This window comes from Notolepis coatsorum, assembly GCF_963971535.1.
Source record: "Notolepis coatsorum genome assembly, chromosome: 1".
Lineage (NCBI taxonomy): Eukaryota > Metazoa > Chordata > Actinopteri > Aulopiformes > Paralepididae > Notolepis > Notolepis coatsorum.
In genome coordinates, this window is record NC_140165.1 from 147900268 (window position 1) to 147912574 (window position 12307).

Consider the following 12307-nt stretch of genomic DNA (forward strand, 5'->3'; position numbering starts at 1 on the left):
CTCTAAATGGCTTTATTGGCATGACGTACTTCTACATGTTGCCAAAGCAATATTAAACATGGATTACAAACAGATATAAGTACATACAAAATATCATTGTAAAATATAGTATATACAAAAATGTTCATCATAAAATAGAACATAAAATATTACGGCATATCTCTCTCTCTCTCTCGTGTGTTTTTAGCTAAAGTGGATAGAAAAGACAGTTTATGCAAAAGTCTTCTTAGGCACCCAAGAGTTTTTATATAAATTGTCTTACAGTAGATTCTTTTATTTTTAATAATAATATAAGCTGCATATAAGGAATACAACCAAATCCTCTGTCATACCATAAAATTGTATTATTTATTATTATTATTATTATTATTTTGCATAGTGTTGAATCGCATCGTATCGCCCCGAATCGCATTATGTTGAATCAAATCGTATCGAATCGTATCGTATCTCAACAGGGGGTGAATCATATCGCATCGCCCGGTGCTTCAAATGTATCGTTAATGTATCGTATCGTTGGCACCGTATCGAGATGCACATCGCATCGGCCTCAGTGAGGAGATGCACATCCCTACAGTATAGGGCCCAGCTGCAGCTCCGGAGAATCCTGGCCGTAGCTGGAGGCTACTCAGTACACACAGACAGTGGAGCTGGTTGCATATAGCGAGCATTTAGACTTGTTGCGTGGTGGCGATGTCTCGCAGATAATACAACTACAAGTATGATTATATAATATATATATTTTATTAAAAAAAAATTATATAAAATTATTTTTTTTTATTTTTTATTTTTAAATCAAAAACAATCGATATAAATAATGGTAAAATTGTTATTTAAAATTTGCCCCTAAAAAATATTTTTTGCCCCTAAATTTCTCATTTAGGGGCAAGTGTGCCCTAGTGAAAAAGCTTAGCGTACAGCCCTGGGATGTCGAAATAACCGATCCATTTCCAGGTTGTATAATAGTATATACGTCCAAATCATGTTGTTTATAGAGTTATTTGCACCGATCGGTGTTCACTGTGTCAAGATGGAGTCCTGCTAACGATCGCGAGTGCCCGGACGAAATATGGGTGAGCACTTCCTGTTTGGCGCGTCACTTCCTGTTGGGCGATCTGCCGATCGGCCACCAGATGGCGGTCTTGAACCGTTAGAGAGTTGAGAGGGACTCACCAGTACATATAATGTCTCCGGGAGAGAAATATGATTTCGATCACAGATTTTTGAAATATTGATATCAAAGACGTGTTACGGCGTCTTCGGCAGAATGAGCATGGCGGGGAATGACGAGTTTCGGCGTCTTCGGCGATCAAAGGGTTAACAAAGATTATAAAACATTGTTGACACTTTTTTTTACAGTCTTCGTCCCTATGTTTGATAACGTAATGTTAATGTCTCCATATATAGGGCTCTACGCTAACCTTTTTCCCAAGGAGCACATGTGCTCCTAAATAAAATGTTAATAAATAAAATCTAAATACAAATTTAGGAGCACACAGAAATTTAGGAGCACAGTGACAATTGTTCAAGTAACACACACACACGCGCACACACACACACACACACGATGTGTGACATCATGGCTTGGTTTCATGTTTTGAGGTACCTTCAATTATCTGTAAATAATACATACATACTCTATCTAAATAGATTAAATATTATTGTCCCTGAGGGCAAGTTGTGTTGTTGTCTTGATATATCTACGAATAACCGGTTGCCTCTGGATCAATGAATGTCTAATATTGAATAATATTATTAGCTATTTTATTTTTAACATCCCTAATTCCAACAAGAGGCTTGTTTCAAATTGATACATGAAAAACCCCACACACGCAACGTTTGTGAGTATAGGCTCTGGCCAGATCGATCAATGAAATACGTTGCGCGCTCAGCGCTGTGGAATGAAGGAAATGCGCATCGGGATCAGATTTGGATGTTATTCTTTGGAGTTGTGTTACAAATGGAACGGTCTTTCCCCGCCGAACACAAGTTACTTAACGTTACACAGGTTGCGCTATGCAGATGCTTAGCTTGCTAACGTTAAGATAGCAGTGTAATGCTTGATGAAAGCAGAGCGCTCTGTCTGTGTTCGCATCCTCTCAAGTGCCTGTAACTAGAGCCATATGAAATCCGTTTTATTATTTTCCAAATTCCATTTTATTTTTTCCCAAATTCCATTTTTTCCGTTTTAATATTTCAGAATTCTGTATTTTGCCTTTTATGCTCATTTTACCATCAGAAATAGTGTCTAATAAGTGGGAATGAATAAATGTCCACAATTGAATAAGATATAACAGTCCATTTAATGTTTTTAAGTGCTTCAAGTTTTTCAAGTTTCAAGTTTCTTTAATAGTTGTCATACAGAAGTACAGAATACTTTTGTACAAAATGCTTCTTACTGTTGCGCTCCAGAGACTGTGCATGACAAGATAAGTATGAAATAAAAACATAGTAAAAATTAGAAGAAAAAAAAAAAAAAAAAAAAAAGAGGTCACAGTGTTCAGTTTAGACATATGTACAATGTTCGTAGACGTAGTTACCATACAATATACAATACTGTGCAGTGTACTAATATACAATACTATATAGTGCAAGGCATAAATGGACGAGGTGCAGTTTAGGTACAATTCACAGTAGGTGTACGAGTTGTAGTGCAAATCCTTTATCAATAAATATAAAGTGTAAGTGTGTTTGTGTGATCTAAAGTGTGGAGAGTGGGTGCTGCAGTGTGTTGTTTGTTTGAGTGAGTGTGTGTGTGCGTGTGGGTGTGTGTGCTGTGTGCATTTGATGGTTGTTGCATAGTGATTATTGTTCGTTTAGCGATTATTGTTCGTTTAGCAGCCTGATGGCCTGGGGATAGAAGCTCCTTCTGAGTCTTTCTGTGCTCGCCATAAGACTCCGGTATCGCTTGCCTGACGGCAGCAGTTCAAAGAGGCAGTTGTTCGGGTGGCTCGAGTCCTTAATAATTCTCTTAGCCTTCCCCTTGCACCGCTTGTTGTAAATGTTCTGGAGGGTGGGAAGCCCCCCTCTAATTGTGCGTTCGGCTGAACGTGTCACTCTTTGTAGTCTGCTACGGTCTTGTGCAGTGCTATTCCCAAACCAGGAGGTGATGTTGCCGGTCAGGATGCTCTCTATTGTACATGAGTAGAAGTTCCTAAGGATCTTCTGACTGACTTGGAACTTCCTTAGGCGCCTGAGGAAGTAGAGGCGTTGTCGTGCCTTCTTCACAACACTGTCAATGTGTGTGGTCCATGACAAGTCCTCGGATATGTGGGCTCCGAGGTACTTGAAACTGTTCACTCTCTCAACTGGTGCCCCGTCGATGCTGAGGGGGCTGTAGTCCTTGACCCCCGACCTCCTGAAGTCCACAATCATCTCTTTTGTTTTGCTGACGTTCAGGGAGAGGCAGTTCTCCTGACACCACTGTGACAGGTTCTCTACCTCTTCCAGGTAGGCCCTTTCGTCGTTGGCAGAGATCAGGCCCACCACTACTGTGTCATCAGCAAATTTGATGATGGTGTTGTTGTTCCGCTGTGCTACGCAGTCATGTGTGTACAGGGAGTAGAGGAGGGGGCTCAGAACACAGCCCTGGGGGGCCCCTATGTTGAGCGTGATGGATGAGGAGGTGCAGTTGCCGGCTCTTACCACCTGGGGTCTGCCCGTCAGGAAGTCCAGGACCCACTGGCACAGGTCATAGTTCAAGCCCAGGTCCCTGAGCTTGGCTATGAGTTTGGAGGGGACTATGGTATTGAATGCTGAGCTGTAGTCGATGAAATAGAAATACAGTTCAATTTTACACAATATTTTTCAATTAATATTGTGACAAAATAAAAATACATATTTCAAGTGTAAACAATAGATACAGCTAGCTACTACTGACATTATCACAATGACAATGTCAGTAACCTAGCTATATCTATTATATTGTGATGAAATATAGTAATGCATAATTTAGGCACCTTTAGTTTAGTTTATTTCGTTTATAAAGGACAGTGTATAATGGCAAACGTTTGCATTAAACAAATGGATGAGTGCACCAGATTTAGCAAGAAGCTATCATTTCCATCTATAGTCCTATGTACTGTAACGTTTCATAGCTATTTAAGTTTATTTAGATTATAAAGGGCAGTGTATAATGACAATAGTTTGCATTAAACAAATGGATGGGTGCACTAGATTTAGCAAGAAGCTATCATTTCCATCTATAGTCCTATGTAATGTAACGTTTCATAGCTATTTAAGTTTATTTAGATTATAAAGGGCAGTGTATAATGACAATCGTTTGCATTAAACAAATTGATGGGTGCACCAGATTTAGCTAGAACTTCTAGAAGCTATCATTTCCATAGATAGTCAAAACATAGCTATTACATAGCTATTTAAGTGTATTTAGTTTATAAAGGGCAGTCGTTTGCATTAAACAAATGGATGGGTGCACTAGATTTAGCAAGAAGCTATCATTTCCATCTATAGTCCTATGTACTGTAACGTTTCAAGCGTTACACAAACGTTAGCAAAACACCTTATCACCGGAGGCATAAAAGTCATTAGGATACTGTTCTGCTCTGAATTGAGGGCTTATTGTGGAATAGTTTAGCTTCTTGACGATGTTAACACAAGCAGCCAGACGCTTGAGCACCGCGGCTGTGTTGTGTGTAACACGCTGTAGCGTCCCCGCCTCCCCGGTCGCGTGTACACCAAACGTTCCACCCAAAAACGAAATTTCAGTCCAGATTAGGCCAAATTCTGCAATATTCCACGTTTTGCAGTTGATTCCATTTTTATTGGTTAATTCCGCGATTCCGTCCGCGATTCCGTGAACGCGGATTTCATATGGCTCTACCTGTAACACGCAGCGGGCCCCGCCTCCCTCCCACCCAAAAACTGAATTTCAGTCCAGTTTCAATCTGAACTATTAACAGCGGAGCCGTTTTGTAATCTTCACTCGTCTGTCTCGCACACTGCAAGTAAATGATTTTTCCGGTTTGCACACACACATAGAGCTGCCGCGGTATTGATATTTTCCTTACCGCACGAATTTGCGCAATATTTCCTACCGCCGCGGTAATTACCGCACAGTGCGCACAAAAAAAAAAAAAAAGTTTGAATGCATTTTTTTTTTTTTAGTAGTCTACTCTTATAGCCTGCCTCTAGTCTAATGGCGCTTTTCCACTGCATATTACCTACTCGACTCGACCCGCTTTAGGCACCTGGTACTTCGTTCCTTTTCCACTGCAGCCAGGTACTACTCCGTTTGGGGAATGGGGATGCAGGCGGGGCCGCCGCCGCTCGCTTGTGTACACTGAAAGCTCCGTGGGCATAGATGTCCGAGGGCTTGCAGCAAGCCAGAGTTTAACACAGTTTCAAATCAATCAATCAATCAATAACAACATTAACCAGACTCTCGTTGCGTCTATTCTGCCAAAGCTAACGTTACCTCTCATTGTGTATTCTACCAAGCAAACCCGGGGTTAACGTTACCTCTCGTGTATATCGGATAACAACAACAAACTTAACACATCAGCGATCTTGTTGTGACACTAAACTCTCCGCTCGGTGGTAAATTGGGTTGATGTCGGTTTTGTTTCATCAATAAATAAGGCAGAATACACAGTGAATCCATTCTTTTTTGTTTATTGCACTTGGTTCTGTCGCAAACAAATCCTGAATGCAATGCATCCTTAGCGAGGCAGTAAAGATGGCGGCGTTCTGTTTTTGTTCAGAGGCGTCGAGTAGGGGGTATCTGCAGAGCCGCAGAGCCAGGCTGGACCAATAGGGTCGCTTGGAACCGAGTAGGGTATATCTGCAGAGCCGCAAGCCGCAAGCCAACTTTATTATTATGATAAAAAACAGCGGTGACGCGGTATTCAGCCTAACTCTGCGGTGAGCGTGATGCAACAGCGATACCGCGGTAATGCGGTTATCGCGGCAGCTCTACACACACATATTATTAGGGGCAAATACGAGGGAAATGCTCGCACTGTAGAGCATATATATAATTATATATATAATTAGTAAACTGTCGGGGGCTTTTCTTGCCCCCCTTAACTGATTTTCGAGGGCATTTGGTCAATTTTCGAGGGAATTTTGCCCCAAGCCCCCGTTAATTTCGAACCCTGAATTCATATATGATGTTCTTACCTTGTATATGATGTAATGCAAAAGAGATAATCCAAATATCTTATCGCAATTCCAAATAATGCTTGTGGAGGTCCGCACCACACTACCGACCGTTTCACAATGACGGCCCGGATCAGATCGCCTCCTAAAAGACACAAGCCCATTTTCAATGAGATGCAATAGCTCCGCCTGGCAGTAGAGGGCGGTGTTGACCGTCTGCCAGCTAAGACAGGGTCTGAATACTATACCAGAGGCTGCGGCTATGAGTTATGAATAGATATAGCGAATAAACGATATAACAAACCCAAAAACGAGTAAACTTGTTGTTGGCGCTATTCGATTGGCAGCCAATAACGAGTAAACTCGTTGTTGGCGGCCATTGTGTTAATGAATATAACTCATCAGTTTCGTCAACATAAATAATCCAATAAGGGCACTGTTGGTACGAAAGTGATGGTGACGTCTTGATTAGATGGAGCGCCGAGTGCCAAGCGGATGCAGATAGGCTACATCATTTATGATAAGTGTTTTTACATTTTTATCACTAGTCATATACTATAATTAGGGATGCTCGATATTGGCTTTTTTACCGATACCGATATACCGATATTGTCCAACTCTTAATTTCCGATACCGATATCAACCGATACCGATATATACAGGGTTCCCCCCCCCCCAAAAACGGAATCATTTCAGGTAATTAACATTACATATCTCTTGTTGTGGAATTAACACATTATGCATACTTTTGACAATAAATAAAATCAGAATTTGTTCTTACTTGCTTGCCTGGGTAAATAAATGTTATAGAAATGTTAAAAATAAATAAATAAATAATATAAAATCTTTTGAAAACCGATACCGCTATTTTCCGATATCACATTTTAATGCCGATATCGGCCGATAATATTAGTAGGCCGATAATATCGGACATCCCTAACTATAATAGTATAATACTATAATATTAGTGTAGCCTAATCTGTATCTGCAACTGTGAAGAAAAACCCCATTGGTTTAAACAGAATGAATAGACAAAAAAAATGATATAAAAAAAGTACTTTAATTTTTTTAATAAAAAATGTAATATTTGAATGTTAACATTATGATCGAAGCTTCGAAGCATTCGGTACAGCCCTAGTAGCCTGCAATGCAATGGTGAGCGAACTATTGGAGATGATGAAGAAGCAGACAAAACGGATGATATGGATGATGATTATGGATGATAAGGTGCGTTTTCACCAGACTATGTTGGACTCAGTAAATCATAAAAATACTATAGTCGAACCGGCCGATGAGGAAACCTATTCTGCTCTGTGGTATAGTCTGGCCCGAGCAGACTATAGAAGAAGAAGACAACGGATGAGGGGCACCTAACGTTATATGTAGGGATGCCCCGATCGATCGGCCAGCGATCGGTATCGGCCGATATTCATGATTGGGGAATTCCGATAATGCTTTCTTTTCGCCGATTCGCCGTTCACAGTTTTCGTTCTTCATTTTCATTCACGACCAGGAGGCAGCAATGTAGTTCTCAAATCCATTTAGTTTAATTTGTTTCCCTTTACAAGTTTCTCTAGGCAGAGCAGCAGCGAGGCATGGCTTCTATATCTAACAAACAAATTGTCACTTCTCCCCACGGATCAAACACCCTTTTACAGGTGGCACGCGTCTCCAATTAACGTTGGAGCGTGGGGCTGTGCCTGCGCTCAACTGACTAACCACTGGGGGCAAAAATGGTGCGTTACAGAACTATAGCCTATAATGTAATTTTATTCGAAACAATATAATAAACAATTTAACGTAAATATCCATTAAGGCTATTATAGAACATATTTATGCCAATTAATTTACACACCTTTTGCTATAATAAAAAATTATATTTCATGCTATTCAAATTATGTTCTCAAAAAGTCACAACACCTCAAAACCTATAGTGTCCCGTAAACACGTGTAATTACACATATAAACTAGTAATCGCGATCGCCAATGGGATCATTGGAATTATTCTTTTTGGATTACCTTCTGGCTAAGGTAAGGACCCCTATGTCTATTTTAATGAACGTGAAACATGTTTATGTAACGATCACAGTGGCTTACTTTACCGGTCATAAACGAGGCTTTTACCCCCCCTTGATGATTTTGTGAAGGTACATAAAGTACATGTTATATACCTTTTGATTTGGGAGTATTTGGGGTTTCAGAACGGGTTCCAGAACGGTTTGGGCTTATTGCACATAACTCGTTTTATTTCGCGATCTATGGAAAAATACTGGATTCTCTTGGAAATGTGTGATGTTTAGCGTGTAATAAACTACAAACTACAGTGTGTAGAAACAAAAAAAAATGTCCATGTTGGACTACAAGTAGTGTCTGTCAAATGAGCCACACCAGTCTCCACAGCTGTAATACAGAACACACACACAGCTCTGCAAAGATCATGAAATATTGCAAAAACAGTCACGAAAAGCTGGCCCATTGACAGCAGATGATCAGCTGGCACTGAAAGGGTTAAGAACCAAAACGACCGCTAACGCAAACCACTTTAGAGAGCATCCGTGCATATAACCGTGATAGTCAGAAGGTAAGGCGATCACAAGAAAAGTCATGAAATTCATAGGGCTGAACGAGACTGACTACTCTCTCACATTGAGCGAGCCCCGGTACACTCACTCAACAAGCAATTCGGTCAAGACCGATTCGGCCCGTCTAATTTGTCCCGCCACAGTTTTATAATGAACCAACTTTTTTTTTTTTTTTTATTATTATTATTATTATTATTATTATTATTATTATTATTATTATTATTATTATTATTATTATTATTATTATTATTATTTATATATTTTTTTAATATAAAGTTTGCCAATAGGGGTGTATCAGTAGTATCGGCAGTGGTAGTAGTCGTAATAGTAATCCAGTATATTCTTTTTATTTATTTTTTTATTGGTCTTTTTCCCCCTCCTTTTTCCTCCGATTTTCTCCCATCCCAATGTTAGTTGTTATGCCAATTCCCAATCCCCTTCCTGGTCGCTGCGCACTTACCCCCCACAGTCGGTCTGGGAGAGTGGAGGCTACCACGTGCTTCCTCCGACACACGTCTAGCCAATCAATAACAACCACTTCTTTTCACCTGGCAGCACGGATTCTCACTGAGAGGGCGTAGCGTGTGGAAGGATCACACTATCCCACTTAGATCCTATCCGCGCTTAGCAGGTGCCCCGACCGAACTGGCGAACTGTAGGAGTCGCTGTTTACAACAAGCCGGACCCACCCCGCCAGCTTCTCCCACCCTCTAATACTGCCAATTGTATTAGTGTGAACGGCCAGCCAAGCTGGTGACAACCCCGGAGCTGTGAGCTGGACTCGACCTGACCGCCCCTATTCTTTTTATTTTCTAAAAAATAAACCAGTTCAACACAGGTAACCACTTTTGCTTCATTTCTTTGATGGCTCAAATGTATGCTCTAAGTCCAGTGGTTCCCAAACCTCTCCTCGAGACAACCTAGCTGTTCCATGTATTTGTTAAATTCCACCACCAGCACACCTGATTCAACTAATAAAGGGCTAGTTAAGTTGAATCAGGTGTGCTGGTGGTGGAATTTAACAAATACATTGAACAGCTGGGGTGCTTCGAAGAGAGGATTGGGAAGCACTGCTCTAGTCGATTTTGTGTTTTGAGCACAAAGTTCATCATAGATCTAGCCTCTTTATTTTGCTCTCAAAATGCACCAGATTGATGCATTTAACTTAAAAATGTTAAAAAAAAAAGTGCCCCCGGTCCCCCATAGAGGGGTAGCGGTTCACCCACCACAGTCTCACAAAAACACTGGAATGTGATTGGACCAAAGCAGAGTTCACAGACACACACAGACAGTGCAGTCAGACATGCAAAGACGCTGCTTGCAGTAGAGAGAGTGGAGAATTTTGACTTGTTGCGTTTGTGGCAATGTCTCGCAGATAATAGTACATATGAAAATTATAATTTGCCCAGAGTCCAGAGACAGTTGTAATTCGGTCCGGATCTGGACCGGAGTTCGGACTTTGAGAATGCCTGTGTTAGACCTACAGTATAATACTGCCAGGCGCCAGCTGCTATAACAAAACCAAAAACGTTTTGTATTTGTTAGTTAAAGTTTAGATCTGTATTTATTATTTATTATTGTTTTGGCATTATTATTATTGTTATTGTTGATGTTGATGTTTTGTTGGTTGAAAGTTGTTGAAAACATTTTTTTTGATTTTTTTTAAAATAAATAAAAACTATCGGTATCGGCAGTGTATCTGCCGATATGGCTCATAGACGATCGGTGATCGGCAGGGTTCGAAATGAACGGGGGCTTGGGGCACAATGCCCTCGAAAATTGACCAAATGCCCTCGAAAATCAGTTAAGGGCGGCAAGAAAAGCCCCAGACAGTTTACTAATTATATATATAATTATATATATATGCTCTACAGTGCGAGCATTTCACTCATATTTGCCCCTAATAATATGTATGTGCAAACCGGAAAAATCATTTACTCGCAGTGTGCGAGTGAAGATTACAAACAGCTCCGCTGTTAATAGTTCAGAAACTACAAGTCCCACATTCCACAAGGCGCATAAACGTCCAATCACAGTAGAGTTTCCTGCGGTGACGCGGCTGGTTTCATGCGAGTGAAAGGAAATGAGAACACAGTACGCGCTGGAACAGAAAGTCACGGTATAGGCAACTAGGTAAGTTATACATTCAGAATCAGACAACGCAAACAATTCAGTCAGCCATGAAGCCCATTCATATTTTTTTGAGCAATAGAGAGACGAGGAGAAAGAGGAATCCGGCGAGGGAGCTAATGTTACATTTACATTTAGTCATTTAGCTGACGCTTTTATCCAAAGCGACTTACAAGTTCTGTACGACAAGCCATCAGGAAGGGCACAACTCTATCAGCTGAGTAACAATGTTCATCAAAGTGTTGAGTGCTACAGTGTAGGTTAGTTTATTAGGACAAGTGCATGACAGTATGGTTAGTTAGGGTTAGGTTTTTTTTTTTTTTTTTTTTTATGTTACTGAGGCGGATAACGTTAGCGAAGTTAGCACACGCACATACACGCACACTGTGGGCCAGCCAGTGACTTTGGTGGTGTGTGCTATTGCACATATGTGTCCCGTTCCCGTTTGCACACACACATACACACACACGCACATAGTAAGCCATCACTGGGAACGCTCAGAGAAAAGGGCTGAGAATATCTGTGTCTGTCTGTGTGTGTGTGTGTGTCTCGCTCTCTCTCCCTCTCTACATCTCTCTCTCCTGAACCTATTTCATTCAAAAGGAAGACATTGATGAGTAGCTATACGTATAAATTATAGCTCAGTTGTAGCTGTAACAGAATAATTGTATTAACTATTAATTAACTATTATTCAATAGCGTTTCAATTATAATGAATTAAATAATTGTATAAAGAATTGTCCATGTTCTGTCATCTAATAATATATTCCATAACTGCCCTGTTGCAGGTCACAAAAAAAATAATAAGAAAATGCCATATATTTTTTTTTCGATATTACATTTTTTTCGATATCGATTATTAAAATATATTGCGATAATTATCGTTATATCGGCCAGCCCTAGTCTCCATAGATATAATATAGAATATACGATGGGTCCGCAAACATCGTGAAAATTGTTAATAACGCTGGCGCCAGGTAGTATAGATGGAAAAACAGCGTGGCAGTCAATGCGTTAACACTTTGGATGCCCAACCCGAGTTTTCTCGGGTTTACCCCCTGCGGGTTGAATGCCCATAACGAGAATATTCGTTTTTTCTCGTATTTTTTTTCTGAATTCATATTTCATCAACCGAGTCTACCGTTGGAAAATCAGCCACCCCAGGCGCTCAGATGTGAAAAAAGCACCCCCTATCGTCTCCCAGATGGTAATTCACCCTTTTGGATTGGACTCAGTGAAAATGAATGAGAAAGAAAGACCCGGACTCCACATTTTACTTCTCACTCATGTAACCGGGGTCGATCAGCTTCATGCTGGACCCTCAGAGCAGCGGGGATTATGTGTTTTTACTGTATACGCGGTGGATCAATAAAAGGATAGATTTTTTCGAATGGCGATCAGGAATTGGAATAATCCATTTGGATACCATCTGATCTCAGGTAAGGAATCTATGTTACCAGTCTTAGGATAATCAGACC

The 12307-nt window shown here is 40.5% G+C and overlaps 1 protein-coding gene across 7 annotated transcripts in view; it reads right to left on the reverse strand.

Moving 5' to 3' along the window:
- Positions 1 to 12307, reverse strand: part of ncor2 (nuclear receptor corepressor 2) — a 530049-nt gene that overhangs the window by 382295 nt on the left and 135447 nt on the right. The window lies entirely within an intron of this gene.